Source organism: Erpetoichthys calabaricus, chromosome 10 (genome assembly GCF_900747795.2).
Source record: "Erpetoichthys calabaricus chromosome 10, fErpCal1.3, whole genome shotgun sequence".
NCBI lineage: Eukaryota > Metazoa > Chordata > Cladistia > Polypteriformes > Polypteridae > Erpetoichthys > Erpetoichthys calabaricus.
In genome coordinates this window covers 154,326,420-154,343,957 of record NC_041403.2, presented here as the reverse complement: position 1 = coordinate 154,343,957, position 17,538 = coordinate 154,326,420, and the positions used below count along the sequence as shown (strand labels likewise).

The 17,538-nt window shown below is 42.9% G+C and overlaps 1 protein-coding gene across 5 annotated transcripts in view; it reads left to right on the top strand.

Moving 5' to 3' along the window:
- The window catches only part of slco4a1 (solute carrier organic anion transporter family, member 4A1), a 205,950-nt gene that overhangs the window by 46,211 nt on the left and 142,201 nt on the right, over nucleotides 1-17,538 (top strand). For 3 of the 5 annotated variants that reach the window (XM_051932562.1, XM_051932557.1, XM_051932559.1), the window contains exon 2: nucleotides 15,794-15,904. The exons of 1 other annotated variant lie outside the window; for it this stretch is intronic. The gene's annotated coding sequence lies outside the window, so the exon portion shown is untranslated. One more of the 5 variants, XM_051932560.1, reaches the window with a different exon arrangement.

Sequence of the window (17,538 nt, the reverse complement as noted above, 5' to 3'; positions counted from 1 at the left end):
TGGCAGTCATACATGCCCAAGCCATAACACCACCAGGACCACCATGTTTAATGGATGAGGTGGTCTGCTTTGGATCTTGGGCCGTTCCTACTCTTCTCCACACTTTGCTCTTGCCATCACTCTGATGAGGTTCATCTTTGTCTTGTGTGTCCACAAGACCTTTACCCAGAATTCTGCAGGCTCTTTGAAGTCCTTTTTTTTACAAACTGTAATCTGGCCATCCTGTTTCTGTGGTGTTCATCTTGCAGTGTGGCCTCTTTGTGAATTTCTGAATGTGAATTTCCCCTTAGGGATTAATGAAGTGTCTGTCTGTCTGTCTGTCTGTCTGTCTGTCTGTCGGTCGCACACATCGGCCCCCTGAAGACTGTTTCTGGTCTGTCAGACAGGTGTTTGGGGCTTTTTCTTTACCACAGTGAGGATTCTTCTGTCGTCAACAGTGGAGGTCTACCTTGGCCTACTAGTCCCTTTGTGATTACTGAGCCCACCAGTGTGTTCTTTCTTCTCCATGATATTCCAGACAGTCGATTTTGGTCATCCTAAGGTTTAACAGATGTCTCCAATGGTTTTATTGTTGTGTTTCAGCCTCATGGCTTTTTTTGACTTTCATTGGCACAGCTCTTGTCCTCATGTTGAACAATGACATCTATAGACTCCAAAGGGTAGAAGCAAGCTGAGGTATCTTATGAAGCCATGACACCCACCTGAGGAATCACAAACACCTGGGATGCCAGTTGTAACAAATATTATGGTGCCCTGAAATGGGACAGCAGTGTATAATAAAAAGTGTTGTCATTTCTACACGGTGTGAGGAAAATGTGTGCCAATCCCCTTAAGTGAAGGTCTGCCATGTGCACTTTAATCACGATGTCTGAATTGTTTAAAATGTGCAGAAAAGGGGTAAATCAAGGAAAAAAATATGTCTTTGTCCCAAACATTATGGAGGGCACTGTAGAATCCCCAAAGCCTTGTAAATTCATTGAATTGGCATCCGAGAGTATTGTCTCTGATGGTTTTATGCCCCATCAAGGGGTTGGCTATTGCTTGCTGCCCGACTCTCTGAGGGCAGCGTCCAGGCTAACACAACCCAGTTCTGGAATACGCATATTTGGGAAATGAAAAAAAATGAGAGGAAACAAGCCATTAAAGTCACAACCTGCAAACGTTTCTTTCTGGGGTGGTTTTTGGACTGCAAGCAGATAAGTCAGCCAGATTGACATGGAGCTTAAATCCTGCCCCGAGGAAAATGATCAATTACCTTCTAGGCTGCTGATTTTATGCCAGTCCATTGTGAAGACGGGGTGGAGGGGGCTTTGGTGTGAGCAGATGGAAAAGAGGTCAGGGGCAGCGTGGCCGCCCTATCCAAGCTGCAGCTCCAGGATGGGATGGTGCGGGGGGGCCGGGGGGCCCATTAGCCTTTCAGGCACACTTGGGAATTGTTTCCTTCAACTAAACATTTTCTTTCTTGATGATGTCACATTGCGTGCCGCACTCCAAACAAAAGCTGTGACCATAGCATGTTAAAACCATAACAGATAAAGAGAAGAAAAAGAAAAGAAAAAAAAAGCATTATGTGCCTTTCAAGGTGGGGCAGGTGTCAAAGAGTTGTTGTTGTTTTTTTTTTTGTTGCATCTCTGGAAAAGCCGGCTTTCTTTGTCACAAAGCGTTGCGTGTCCTGTTTATGATTTTTTTTTATTCTTTAAATTTTTCATTGTGCTTCAGTTGGTTTCACTTTGGGCTGGGGTTTTATATTTTTTAACACCTCCTAATTGGTACCGCCAGGGTTATTTGCATGCGTTTTATTGTACATGTGGGTTTTTATGTGGAGTACTTACACTCTGGCAGGGCTGTGATAGCTGATGAGCTATTATGAAACAACCTCTAGTCTGACGGCATATTTAACGAGAGGTCGTCTTATTTAATGAGAATCGTCTCTGGGAGAAAAATCAGATCCATGCAGATGAAAGGGTTAAGCTGCGGGAATGAATTAATAGATGAAACTATTAAGGCACAGCACCAAATACTCTACATCTGGTCACTGGGGCCTAAAGCAGGAAAAAGTCTTTAAGGGCCTAAACCCCAAACCAGGGCCATTTTCTTCATTTTGGATAAGGTCATGGCTGTCCGTCGATCTGATGATGATGCTGGCCATCCACATGTCCATCTCTGACACATGGAAGGATGAACCTGTGAAAAGTGACGGTGCTCAATCCTCAAGCACACCTCTTTCCTTTCCTGCCGGGACTCCGTGTGCAGGTCCATGAGTAGTGGCGTGGCTAGGGGCGGGCGGAGGGGATGGTCGGCCCCGGGCGGCACATTTTTGGGGGCGGCATTATTGGCCAAAAGGCTCAGAACACTTCACATGTAAGCAGCAGGGTTTGGAAAAATATCACTCATAAATGAAAAAAAGTCAAATTCTGTGATTTTCATCCACAAATGCTTCAAAAATCATTTTCAGACGGTCCTTCTGTGACGGCATCAGACACGGCAGTTGATATTTATGACGCAATAACAAAAATAAACTAAAACATTACACCGATAAGAATTTCTAGGAAGATAAACAACTAATTCACAATGTATAATTTCGTTTCGTTAACAATCCGAATGCGTTCTTGCTCATCCCCACCTATCATTTGTACACCTCACCGGTTCTGGTTTTTGCAGCGTAATTATATTAAACTAATAATCAGAACACGGCTCATCAGTGCGTCTGTACTATATTCTTGTCTAGTTGATGCTTATGAATAATTATATGTGAAAAAAATATTGCTGTTTCTATATACAAAAATATATGCATAATGTATCTTAATTTTTCTCCATACGTCATTTTAATTTTCTATTTATAATTATATGTGAAAAAAATATTGCTGTTTCTTTATACAAAAATATATGCAAAATGTATCTTAATTTTTCTCCATACGTCATTTTAATTTTCTATTTAAATAGGTTAACATATTCAGATACATTGGAGGGCGGTAAATTGAAGCTCGGCGCGAACTCGAGCTACGCCACTGTCCATGAGGAACATCAAGAAATTGCTCAACTTTGAATGGACCCTTGGTGGGTAGGTTGTTTTAGTCAGGACTTCACTTCAGATCTTACCACCATGGGTGAACCTACCAGGAGTGCACAACTCTCAGTGGTGTTGCTCAGGAGGTTGTAGACCACGCAATCCGCTCCGCCATGGTAGGGTGCTGACTCATTGGGAGGGGGCTTGCATAAGGATGCAGTCTTTTCATGCCCCCTGTGTAGAGTACATTCGGGAAGTATTCAGACCCCTTCACTGGTTTCACATTTTGTTAATCATGCCTCATGCTAGAGAGAAAAGAGAGAGAGGTTGGGAACCTGCGCTGATAGTGTGTCACCGCACCCTTGTGAAGGAGTAGCCTTGATGATTATGGTGAGCAGGCATTGGCGTAATCTTGCCGTTCTGTTTTCAATATTTTTTTTTTCACAGTGACCGAGCGCTAATCCCATGAGACCCTGAACAGAAAACCAGAGACCAAAATAAAATTCTTTTTAGTATTCAAATAATCCTGCAAAGAAGATATATTATGTAATACTTTCCCCTTCATGAAAAATGATTAAAGAAAAATCATTTGCTAAATACCATCCATCCATCTATTTTCCAACCCGCTGAATCCTAACACAGGGTCACGGGGGTCCGCTGGAGCCAATCCCAGCCAACACAAGAACCAATTCCGGGCAGGGTGCCGACCCACTGTAGGACACCCACACACCAAGGCCAATTTAGGATCACCAATCCACCTAACCTGCATGTCTTCGGACTGTGGGAGGAAACCCATTCACACACAGGGAGAATATGCAAACTCCACTCAGGGAGGACCCGGGAAGCGAACCCAGGTCTCCATGCTGCAAGGCAGTAGCTCTACCACTGTGCTACTGTGCCGCCCCTTTGCTAAATACTCAAAAAATAAAAAGATAAAAATTAAATGTATACATTTTTTTCTTTTACGTAAAACGATTTTATTTACTACGCACTAAAAAGCAAAAAATACATTTTTCTTTAACCACAGTTTTTCATGGATATATTTGACTAAATAAAATTGTGGGGCGCACATAAATTAATTCATTCAATCAATTATTTAATAGAATATCTTCCAGATATGCTTGCGTTTAAATTGCTTGGCAATTTCAGCATGTCAATGGGGACATTCGATTACTCGCGGATGTGTCTGTGTACAAGACTTTCAAAATGCTGGGGTATTTCCATCAGAAAATGTAAAGCAATTAGGCTACTGGTTGGCAGCAGTCTCCTCACATTCTTATTACCGTATATACTTGTGTTTTAAGTTCTCCCACGGATAAGTCAGGGCTTGATTTTACTGCATAACTTCTGGTATTTTATGTCGGTCATGTAAGTCGGATGCGGAAAACTCACGCTATTGCTCCAAGAGATTATGATATGCTAACATCCACCTGAGAGACTAACCACGGAGTACGCTGCCTTTTTGTTTTCTATGTATTGTGCCTACGTGACCACACAGTAATACCCAAACTATTCCGAAGTGACGTTTGAGCTGTTTTGTGTTTTTTGTATCTCACCCCCTCATACACCTTTATCGTAACAGCATTCCTTATCTACGATGGAGCGTTCGAAACAGAAGAAAATATGAAGTTGGTTTTAAATTAAAAGTCGTTGAAATAGTAAAAGAAATTGGTAACTGGGCTGCTGCAATGAAATTCAATGAGTCTGAAAAACTGATACGAGATTGGAGAAGGCAAGAAGAAAAAAAAATTACCGCATATTCTCGCAGATAAGTTCTCCTGCAGATAAGTCGGGACTTGATTTTACAGTAAAATTTCTGGTATTTTATAATGTATAATATTTTATATAATAAGTGTCACATTTTTGAACGAGCGCATAAGTCAGGGTCTGATTTTATAAAATATAAAAAATAAACAACAACATTGTAATTCCCCACCAATCTATATATGTAATTCACTAAGCCGCCAGCGAGCAAGACACCATGGAGCACGCAGGACGGAGCCACGCCCACCAACTCTAAGACCATTGGATGCGACAACAACTCGCCGAGCCACGCCCACCAACTTGGACGCAGCAACTCACAAAACAGGGCGTCATTCGCGTTCGTCTCTGCTACACTCCACATGCACCTCTGAGCCACGTTGACTTTCGACTGCGTCCACCATCACAAACTGTTTTACACGCCATGGTCTTAGAGTTGGTGGGCGGGTCTCCGTGAGTTGCTCTTGCGAGCCGGCACATGATCAGGCGGTTTGTATGCTTCGAGAACGAGGGTGGACGCGGCAGGACCATCTAAGAAGAGGCATGTTTGTCACAGATGTGAATCGCTGTATGCAGCGTGTAAAACAGTTTGTTTGTCACGGATGTGAATCGCTGTATGCAGCGTGTAAAACAGTTTGCGAGGGGTATTCGATGGTCTTAGAGTTGGTGGGCGGGTCTCTGTCAGTTGCTCTTGCGAGTGGGCACAGGACCAGGCAGTGTGTATGCTTCGAGAACGAGGGTGGACGTGGCAGGACCATCTAAGAAGAGGCATGTTTGTCACAGATGTGAATCGCTGTATGCAGCGTGTAAAACAGTTTGCGAGGGGTATCCCATGGTCTTACAGTTGGTGGGCGGGTCTCTGTGAGTTGCTCTTGCGAGCGGGCACATGACCAGGCAGTGTGTATGCTTTGAGTGCGAGGGTGGACGCGACAGGACCATCTAAGAAAAATCATGTTTGTCGCGGATGTGACTCGCTGAATGAGCATGCGGCGGCGGTCCTCCAATTGTCAGTCACGGACAATTGTATGTTGCCCTCTCCAGAGTTCCATCTTTTCATTCACCTACATTCGTATCCTCAAACCCACCCCATTTGGACAACTGTGTCTTTCAGGAAGTGTTCACCCATCAATACATAATTATGCGGCGCGGGTTGGCTAGTATGAAGAAAACAACATTTTAATTCCCCACCATGCTAAACAACTTTCAAAAAATGTTTGAATCAATGAATTTATGTGCATCCCACAATTTTATTTTGTCACATATAACCAAAATATAAAATTGTAGTCAAAGAAGTTTATTTTTTGTTTTTTAGTGCATATAAGTAAACTTAATTTTTTATATATTTTATTTATTTAGTCAGGGATGGCACGGTGGCGCAGTGGTAGCACTGCTGCCTCGCAGTAACCTGCGTGGAGTTTGCATGTTCTCCCCGTGTCTGCGTGGGTTTCCTCCCGCAGTCTAAAGACATGCAGGTTAGGTGCATTGGCGATCCTTAATTGCCCCCAGTGTGTGCTTGGTGTGTGTGTGTGTCCTGCGGTGGGCTGGCGCCCTGCCCGGGGTTTGTTCTGTGTTGGCTGGGATTGGCTCCAGCAGACCCCTGTGACCCTGTAGTTAGGATATAGCGGGTTGGATATTAGATGGATGGATTTATTTAGCCATCTCAAAGGCAGCATGCACATCCAATAACCTTAGGTAGACATTCTTGTCGTTATCTCGAAATATTTCAGTACCGGAGCACTGGAGGTGCAGTGAGTGCAGATGCGATCCTGTGTTTGCTCTGAAAGCTGCCCGTTCCTCTTCTAATTTCCCTTATAAGTGTGTCCTTGATACATTTTGGTTATAAATTCTTTCAAAAAATCCAGGGAATTGATAGGATAAAGTGATGCTTACCAGAGTGTGGCTTCCAGAAAATCAAACTCATAGGTAGCGCATATCTTAAAATAACAAATTAAAAAATCTAAAATATAGTGTAGCGTTTCAGGATGTGATCAGCGCTTTTTAGGAAAACTTAAGAAACCACACATCTCCAAATGACTAATGATTTTGGATCCAAACCTGAATAAATATACACTAGTGGGAAAACTGATGCCTAAATAGAATGTGCTTTGTTAAAAAAATTCATTTCTTAAACCCACTTGGAAAATAATGGTGGCTAAATTATTCCAGCAGAATCTTGGATCGGTGTCAGTTTATCTCAAGGGACACTCGTCCACTCGCATAGATTTACTCATAATTAGCCACTTTTGAAAATAGTTAACCAAATACGCCCGTCTTTGAGTTAAAGCTCTGGACCATTCTTTGGAAACTGCAGTGCCCTCTCAATAATGTTTGGGACAAAGACCCATTTTTCCTTGATTTACTCCTCTGCTCCACAGTTTAAAATTACAGCTCAAACCATTCAGATATTGTGATTAAAGTGCACAGTACTGACTTTAAATTAAGGGGATTTACAGACATTTCAGTCACACACTTTTTCCATTTCAGGGCACCATAATGTTTGGACACAGCAATGGCAGGTCTATTAAAGCCTTTGTCATATTTAGTTCTCTGTCACATATCCTTCACATGCAATGACAGCTTAACATAAGCCTTGAGGACAAGACCGCAGCATCCCATGGTTAAGCTCCAGTCATTACCGGGCAATAGGCCTTGCCCTGAGTTTTTTTTGTCAACATAACCTAAAACACAATGAAAAACAGAACAAAAAAGGCAGAGACTGTGACTGAATGCAAAACAAAATGAGAGCCAAAAATGTAATTGTAATCAAAGGAAAAAAGCATAAAGCTAAAAGGAAGCAAAGGAAAAAAGCATTGGTGTATTGGAGAAGACATTGCCTTGAATGACCAGTCTTTCCCTATCTTTCCATTATTATGGCTTCCCAGCTGGGTAAGGGTCAATGTTCGGTCCCGGGCCGGGATGCTTGTCCACGTGGGCCATCCTTCACAATACAGTAAGGTACGCATGGAAACCGAATGTGTTTGTTCACAACATTGGTTTGTTGAGCAGTGGGGTAACCAAATGACAGTTGTCGCTGTTGATCAGCAAAGCGTTTCTGTCGTTTCTGGGTGGAGGTAGATTTGCACACAATATATTCACAGAGTGCCACAGGGTCCTTGACAAAATAACTTTCTTACGAAAATGCCTGAAGGACGGGAGTCGGTTCAAACTTGTAGTTTATATTCATACATACAATTGAAAGGTGTTGAGAAGCATTTCTGAGAGAACTTCTTGAGAATTCTGCTCAGGGCTCTTTTACTTTCACTTCAAAGCTACTAACCATGGAAAGACCCCGATCATTAAGCACCTGTGGAAACGGATCAATGGAGAACTAACATAAACGGTGACTGTTGTGGCTCCACTTAGGATGGCGTTCTGATCAAAGGTGGAAGCTTTGAGTTTCTCATCCTTTATGGATTTGCTCTTGTGGAGTTTTCACAGTCCCAGTCCATTTGCTTTGCACCGAATCGGGAGATGTTAGTTACTCTGTTTCAGTCTTAGTTAGTTTGGTTACATTTCACACAGCAAACATTCAGGCAAACCAGAAGAAACCTGCTCCTTATGTCTAAAATGTCATGTAAATAAACCCTTACTCCAGTTAGAGAGAAACCGTGTTAATGGTCTCTGAGAAACCTGCTTAACAAATGTAGATTTCTCTGCAATGTAACCCTAAACCTAACCTTAACCATGATTCTGTCCATTGGACTGTGCCAGCCACTAACATAAACGGTGACTGTTGTGGCTCCACTTAGGACGGCGTTCTGATCAGAAGTGGAAGCTTTGAGTTTCTTATCCTCTATGGATCTGCTCTTGTGGCGTTTTCACAGTCCTAGTCCATTTGCTTTGCACAGAATCGGGAGATGTTAGTTACTCTGTTTCAGTCTTAGTTTGGTTACATTTCACACAGCAAACGTTCAAGCAAACCAGAAGAAACGTGCTCCTTATATCTAAAATGTCATGTAAATAAACCCTTACTCCAGTTAGAGAGAAACTGTGTTAATGGTCTCTGAGAAATCTGCTTAACAAATGTAGATTTCTCTGCAATGTAACCCTAAACCTAACCTTAACCAGAATTCTGTCCATTGGACTCTGCCAGCCAGCACACATGTTAGCTTCACACATGCAGCCACAGCCATTATTATTGTACTAACCACATTATTTTGGTGGCCACAGTATTTGTTTACTTTTAAACACGATCGAGTGTTGTTTTTGTTCATTCCGTTAAATAAACGGGAGCAAAACCAGATTGTCGCCCTAAAGTTTATTCCTGTTTAAGCCTGTCAGTCCTTCAGGTGACCACATTCTTTATCATGAATTTTATTAATGTCCAAAGATGAACTCACACATGAGAATACAGATTTTTTAGAAACCAGGTTTCTGCGCTAAACTGGGTTACTCACCTGTCCGAGTTACATGTGTCTGTCACGAACTTCATTTATTGAGCAGAGACGGAAAAATCAACATGAAGATTCGACGAGCTGTCCTTGTACAATAACACAATTGTGATGTTTTCAAGGGGGCACCCAAAAATAACCAGAGAAAAAAATTGTTTTAATAATTACTAGGGGGCTCCACCCTCTGCTCGCTTCACTTGCCCACCCCCAGGTTTGGTTTACTGGATGTACAATTTAAAGAGATTGTTATTTTCATGGGAATTGTTACATATGCATTATTTAAAACTTTTGTAAAAACACTTGTCATTTATTTCCGGCCCCGGGCCTGGTTAAATCTCTTTCTCACAGGACATAGAATGCTGCTCATGTTGTGAAGGAGGTAGATGAACACACGCTAAGGAGATGCAGTCGGAACTGCTGCTGTCTCACTGCTGCTGCTGATGAGCTGTGTGCTTTGCTTGTCGCTTGTCACTGTTTTAAGAGCTGGGAGCGCATGAAGTGTGTCTGCCAAAAACATTCCAACAACCGCGAGGTTAGAGGGCTGTGAACTTGTTTTAAATTGTTTGTAAGTCGGGTGTGGCATGCAAAAGTCACCGTCTCATGGGTTTTGCTTCCCAAGGTTGTAATGTCTAGTCTCGCGTGACGTCAAAATGTCTCTCCAAGATGATCAGGTCTCATTTGCTTTGCTAAACCACCCCCCCCCCCGGGGGTGCGCTACACTCGTGACACTTCGCGTCTCTCCCGCTTGCATTGTGAAGGCGGGGGGGGGGAGGAGCTGAACGCTCGCTAAGATCAGCTGCTGGCTTTGTGCTGCTGCTGCCGAGGTGCATGTTCTGCTTGTTGCGCTACGTGTGGATCATTTAAAAGCCTGTACAGCAGCTGTCCTTTTGTCTCACTGCCTTGTCTCACGGGACGTCAAATTGTCTTCCCGAGCAGATCACGTCTCGTCTCCCTCCGAAGATTTCCCAAGATTTTTTTTTTATAATAGAGAGATTACTTACTGAAGCTGTAGTCTCCTTCAATGTACTCTCCATGTGAATGAATGCACTTGTCCTAATGGTTTTCCCACTGTTGGAAACATTTTTGGAATCGCTGAAGAGGAACGTTCTCTAATGCCTGCAGCGATTTTTTCTTTGACTTCCTCAACGGTACAAAAAACACTTTCCTTTGAATTCATACGTGGGAACAAGAAAAAGTCACACGGAACAACGATCAGGCGAGTAGGGAAGGTGGCAAGAACTCCAAGACATGCAAGTCAGTTCAGAAATCTCTTCAACAGTTCGACTACGATCTTCGTAAAACTGCATTGCAAACTTTTTCAAACATTTTCATCATTCCTAATTGTGGAAGGTCGGCCAGGTCTTGACTGGTCTTCAAGTGACATTTCCCCTCATTTGAAACGTGAAAACCACTCGTAAACCTGTGTTTTACTTAAAGCGTCCTCTTTAAAAGCAGTTTCAAGTGTCACTACAGTTTCAGCAGCCATTTTCCCCAAGAGAAAACAAAATCTAACGCAGTCTCGCTGTTCTTTATGATCACCCATTGCAAATATCGCAGAAAACACATTTAATTAGCACCAAGCAAAACCGACAAGGAATGGCGTATGAACAAAACAAAGCAACACCACTTGCCAGACTGCCACAGAACACTAAGTGTGCTACACCTAGCTGCAAAATTCGCAACTAAGTCGAGATTGTGCACCAGGTTATTATTGAGTACCCCCTCGTATGGAATTTGATTACCAAGCAGAGCTCTGTGAGGCGAATGTCTTTCATCTGATAACTAGAAGGGAACATGAAATTGCGTTCTTTTGCAAGCGACAGAAAGGACACATTTCATGTGAGGAACTCTGTGGCAAAGCCTGGATGGGGGCACACAGTGACGTGCCTCGATTTCATGATTTCATTTAGACAGTTGACTCGTCGGGTGAATTTCGTTTCACTGTGTGATGTTGCGTATTTACATCCAACGAATCGTTTGGTGGAAACGTATCACTGCCAAGTCAGATGTTTTCTTTTTTTTTTTGGTTAATTGTCTTCCTTATTAGTCATTCTGGTGCGTGTTCAAACCATAGCCTTAGATTTTAAATCTGTATTCTTTCTGTTTGTTCTGTTTTCTCATCGGTTTCTTAGTTTTTAATATTGTGTAAGGCCTCCTTGAATTTGAGAAAGCCTCTGTATTCCTAAAAATTACTTACAAAACACTTTGAAATCCCTTCAGTTGCTTTTATCTGGGGCCTCCTGACCCTCCAGTACAAGAACACCTGACCCAACCCAAAATACACACAAAATGTATTGTTTGACTTGTCTTGATGTCTAGTGAAGGTTCCCCCTATTTTGGGCCTTCTAGACCCTGATTATCCCTTCTTTTTAAGCCATTTTTGACTATATTTTGTGCAGGTAACTACACGCTTACGATAAAGAGTAAACTGACAAGGTGTCTTCAGCGAAAATGAGGAGAAGGGCTTTTGAAGACCCCTAATGGGATACAAGGGGTCAAAGTTACTCCTTTTTCACAAAACTTCAAAACCATGGGTATCGATAATAATGGCACGTGAACAACATTTATTTCTATAGCACATTTTCATACAAACAATGTAGCTCAAAGTGCTTTACATGATGAAGAAAGAAAAAAGACAAAATAAATAATTAAAATTAGGGAACACAATTAACATAGAATAAAAGTAAGGTCTGATGGCCAGGGAAGACAGAAAAAACAAAAAATAAAATCTGCAGGGGTTCTAGGCCACAAGACCCCCAGCCCCCTCTAGGCATTCTACCTCACATATATGTCCTTAATCAGTCTTCATTGTATTCAGGGTTCACATGGAAGAACTTGATGATGACGGTCATGTGGACTTCTGGCCTTTAATCCGTTAATGTAAGGACATCACGGTGCTTTGATCAGGTGGTGGTGGTGCAGATCGCCACCAAAGAAAACCGGAAAAAGAACAGAAGAGAAAGTAGGGGTTAGTACGGATTACAGAGCCACCAGGAATAATAATAATTAACTGAATATGCAGAGCATCAGGATTAAACTAAGATGAAGCTGTGAGAAAGCCATGTTAAAGTAATGTGTTTTCAGCAGGCTTTTAAAGTGCTCCACTGTATTAGCCTGGCGAATTCCTGTTGGCAAGCTATTCCAGATTTTAGGTGCATAACAGCAGAAGGCCGCCTCACCACTTCTTTTAAGTTTAGTTCTTGGAATTCTAAGTAGACACTCATTTGAAGATCTAAGGTTACGATTTGGAGTGTAAGGTGTCAGACATTCCGAAATATAAGATGGAGTGAGATTATTTAAGGCTTTGTAAACCATAAGTAGTATTTTAAAGTCAATTCTAAATGACACCGGTAACCAGTGTAGTGACATCAGAACTGGGGTGATGTGCTCGGATTTTCTTTTCTGAGTTAAGATTCTAGCAGCTCCATTCTGCACTTGTTGCAATCGATTGATGTCTTTTTTGGGTGGTCCTGAGAGGAGTGTGTTACAGTAATCTAGCCGACTGAAAACAAAGGTGTGAACTAATTTCTCAGCATGTTTCAATGATACAAGAGGTCTAACTTTTGCTATATTTCTTAAGTGAAAAAATGCTGTCCTAGTAATCTGATTAATATGTGATTTAAAATTCAGGTCAGAGTCAATAGTTACCCCTAAATTCTTTACCTCCATCTTGACTTTTAATCCTAATGCATCAAGTTTATTTCTAATAACCTCATTATATCCATTATTTCCATTCACTAAAATGTATGTTTTCTCTCTGTTTAGTTTGAGAAAATTACTACTCATCCATTCGGAAACATAAGTAAGACATTGTGTCAGTGAATCAAGAGTATCGGGGTCGTCAGGTGCTATTGATAAATACAGCTGTGTGTCATCAGCATGGCTGTGGTAGCTCACGTTATGCCCTGAGATAAACTGACCTAATGGAAGCATGTAAATCGAAAAGAGCAGCGGACACAGGATTGAGCCTTGTGGAACACCATATACAGTGCATCCAGAAAGTATTCACAGCACATCACTTTTTCCACATTTTGTTATGTTACAGCCTTATTCCAAAATGGATTAAATTCATTCTTTTCCTCAGAATTCTACACACAACATCCCATAATGACAACGTGAAAAAAGTTTACTTGAGGTTTTTGCAAATTTATTAACAATAAAAAAATTGAGAAAGCACATGTACATACAGTAAGTATTCACAGCCTTTACCGTGAAGCTCGAAATTGAGCTCGGGTGCAATCCTGTTTCCCCTGATCATCCTTGAGATGTTTCTGCAGCTTAATTGGAGTCCACCTGTGGTAAATTCAGTTGACTGGACATGATTTGGAAAGGCACACACCTGTCTATATAAGGTCCCACAGTTGACCATTCATGTCAGAGCACAAACCAAGCATGAAGTCAAAGGAATTGTCTGTAGACCTCCGAGACAGGATTGTCTCGAGGCACATATCTAGGGAAGGTTACAGAAAAATTTCTGCTGCTTTGAAGGTCCCAATGAGCACAGTGGCCTCCATCATCTGGAAGCGGAAGAAATTCGAAACCACCAGGACTCTTCCTAGAGCTGGCCGGCCATCTAAACTAAGCGATCGGGGGAGAAGGGCCTTAGTCAGGGAGGTGACCAAGAACCCGATGGTCACTCTGTCAGAGCTCCAGAGGTCCTCTGTGGAGAGAGGAGAACCTTCCAGAAGGACAACCATCTCTGCAGCAATCCACCAATCAGGCCTGTATGGTAGAGTGGACAGACGGAAGCCACTCCTTAGTGAAAGGCACATGGCAGCCCACCTGGAGTTTGCCAAAAGGCACCTGAAGGACTCTCAGACCATGAGAAAGAAAATTCTCTGGTCTGATGAGACAAAGATTGAACTCTTTGGTGTGAATGCCAGGCGTCACATTTGGTGAAAACAAGGCACCGCTCATCACCAGGCCAATACCATCCCTACAGTGAAGCATGGTGGTGGCAGCATCATGCTGTGGGGATGTTTTTCTGTGGCAGGGACAGCAGGACTAGTCAGGATAAAGGGAAAGATGAGTGCAGCAATGTACAGAGACATCCTGGATGAAAACCTGCTCCAGAATGCTCTTGACCTCAGACTGGGGCGACGGTTCATTTTTCAACAGGACAACGACCCTAAGCACACAGCCAAGATATCAAAGGAGTGGCTTCAGGACAACTCTGTGAATGTCCTTGAGTGGCCCAGTCTGTGAATGTCCTTGAGTGGCCCAGCCAGAGCCCAGACTTGAATCCGATTGAACATCTCTGGAGAGATCTTAAAATGGCTGTGCACCGACGCTTCCCATCCAACCTGATGGAGCTTGAGAGGTGCTGCAAAGAGGAATGGGCGAAACTGGCCAAGGATAGGTGTGCCAAGCTTGTGGCATCGTATTCAAAAAGACTTGAGGCTGTAATTGCTGCCAAAGGTGCATCGACAAAGTATTGAGCAAAGGCTGTGAATACTTATGTACATGGGATTTCTCAGTTTTTTTATTTTTAATAAATTTGCAAAAACCTCAAGTAAACTTTTTTCACGTTGTCATTATGGGGTGTTGTGTGTAGAATTCTGAGGAAAAAAATGAATTTAATCCATTTTGGAATAAGGCTGTAACATAACAAAATGTGGAAAAAGTCATGCGCTGTGAATACTTTCAGGATGCATTATATCTGATACAGTAGCTTTTACCAGAGGAGTAGGAAAAGGGTCCAATGAACACGTTGAAGGTCGTATCCTCTGTATGATGTCCTCAATTTCTTTAGCTGTGGTACAGAGGAACTGGGAGAGGCAGCCCATTGGCATTAATGTAGAAACATCCAGCGATGGAGGGCTGGAGGCAGACAATGAGGAGCGGATACTCTCCACTTTAGAGGTGAAATTTTCAATAAAATTATTTCACTGCCCCTCTGTGAAATTATTACAGGCATATAGGTGTGAGGATTGAGTAAATGGTTTATCACGGAAAAAAGTTGTTTGGAATTTCCAGGACTGTTGTTGATTAAATTTGAATAGTATTGAGATCTGGCAGTGGTCAGTGCCCTGGAGTAGTTTTTTTGGTGTTTTTTGGTAGATACTGTATGTAGACCTCTTTGGCCCCTTACCAAAGTTATGAAAAAAATGACACATTTCTGTTTCAGTCGAAGCTATTTAGATTTTAAACTTCATGAAGTGAATCACTGCATTTCTTACGAACACTCCGAATTAGGACGGCCTAGGCTAATTTAGATTTGTTTTTATTATTATTACTATACTGATGAGAGTGGATGCACAGAAGGGTCTCCCGCCTCATTCAGCATGACTTGCAGTGGTGGGGTTGCAGTGGTTTCAGTCCGGGACTTTCACTTGGGGACATTTTCACAGCAGACGTCTGGCCCACTTAGATGTCTAGAGCCCCGGGGGCGCTGCCATTTGTCTTTACAAATCCCAGCAGGAGGGCTATTGTGTTTTGTGTAATTGGCTACATGCCTCACGCTGCCCCCTTTGCCCTGTGGCTCTCTCTGACAGTAACGCAAATCCAGTCCTTTCCAGTGGAGCAAATGAGCATCATCCGATGCCCACCGGATGAAGCTGGAGCGTGGTTTGTGCCTTTCACTGCTCCCTCTCAACAGCTACTGCAGTAGTCAAAATGTTGTCTCTGTTTACAGGTGCCAATGCGAGAGAAGCCCCTTGGCAACCAGATAAGCAAAGTGGAATGAGGAAATGAGGGCAGAGCAGCCAGAGGAATATGGGCAGCTACTCTGTTGCTTCGAGAGAAGGTAAAGGCTTTCTGACTTTCTCAGTGCTGGGGTTAACTCAACATTTTTCTGATGGAACTGTACATTAACCCTTCACATCATGTGCTCTCCACTATGATCTTCTTGGTCATTTTTTTTCTGGGAGTTACTATTAAATGATCCAAAATTCTTCATTGATTTTCATTTGGATTCCCTGTGGGCACTTTCATGTGCTGCCAGAGAGATCAGTGGAAAAAACAAATGTGTGCATCAGCTCCGAGCAGGTAAGCCGCAAGTCTGTGTGATGTATGAAGATCTGTCATTGAATTGTTGCTTTTTCAAAGAAAATGTACTTACAGGAACTTTAATTAAGATTTTTTGATAGTAAGTGACAACCGTCATTTTTCAGATTGGTAAATATTTTCTGTACCATCATTTTTCCTTTGCCTGAGCCCACCCTGTTAGCATTAGGAGGTCATACTCCTCATGGGGAAGCACAGCTTTACTCCTCACTGGTCCTCAGGCCTGGATAGATCTTGTAGGTTCTTGCCATGTCTGCATCCTTTTTCCTCCTGGCACTCCTATTTCCCCCCTAGTTGCCAACTAATAATTAACTGGGTGTGTAGCAGTCCCTGGCACCCCATCCAGGGCTGGTTCCCTACCACCCTAATCTGAATAGGCCTATTACTGAATGACATCCATCCATCAATTTTCTGTGCTTATCTGCTCCAAGTCGTGTAGGCAGCTGTATATAAACAAAGATGCCCCAGATTCAATTTTCCCCACCACCTCTTCCAGCTCCTCCAAGGGGATACTGAGATGTTTCCAGGCAGACTGTGAGAGATACTGTATAATCTCTCTCCAGCGTGTTTTCAGTCAGCCCGCGGTCTTGTCCCAGATTGAGATGCCTGAAACACCCCTGTAGGGTGACATCCTAATCCGATGCCTGAACCACTTCAGCTGGCGCCTTTTGATGCAGAGGAGTGGCGGTTCTACTTGGAGCTCCTCCTGAATGTCTCCACTCCTCACCCTGTCTCTGAGGCTGAGCCCAGACATCTCATGAAGGAGGCTCGTTTCTGCCGGTTCTGTCTAGTTCCTTCAGTCACTATCCAAAGCTCATCACCATGTAGATCGACCAGCAAGTAAAGAGCTTTCTCTTTCTGCTCATCTGTCTTCTCCATGACTGATTGGTACAACGTCCTTACTTGCCGACGCTGCTCAAATCCGTCTCTTGCTCACTTCTTCCATCACTGGTGGATGAGACCCTGAGGTACTTAAACTCCACCACTTGATGTAGCACCAACCCCCCATAACTGGTGAGGGCATTCCACCCTCTTCTAGCTGAAAACCACAACCTCAGACTTGGAGGAGCCGATCATCGCGACCACTTCACACTCGGCGGCAGATCGCACCAGTGCACAGCTGAGGTCGTTACTTGATGATGCCAACGGTACCACGTCATCTGAATTGGAAAGCTTGTTAGCTCTTTGTACTGTCTGATTAAATTGTTGTAAGTGTGTAGTAAGTTGCATTTGGTTTGTCTCCGTATATGAGGGCACTGGAGGTGCTGATGTCTGATTAAATTGTTGTAGGTGTATAGTAAGTTGCATTTGATTTGTCTCCGTATATGAGGGCACTGGAGGTGCTAATGCCCGGGGGCACCATAGAATCTTAAT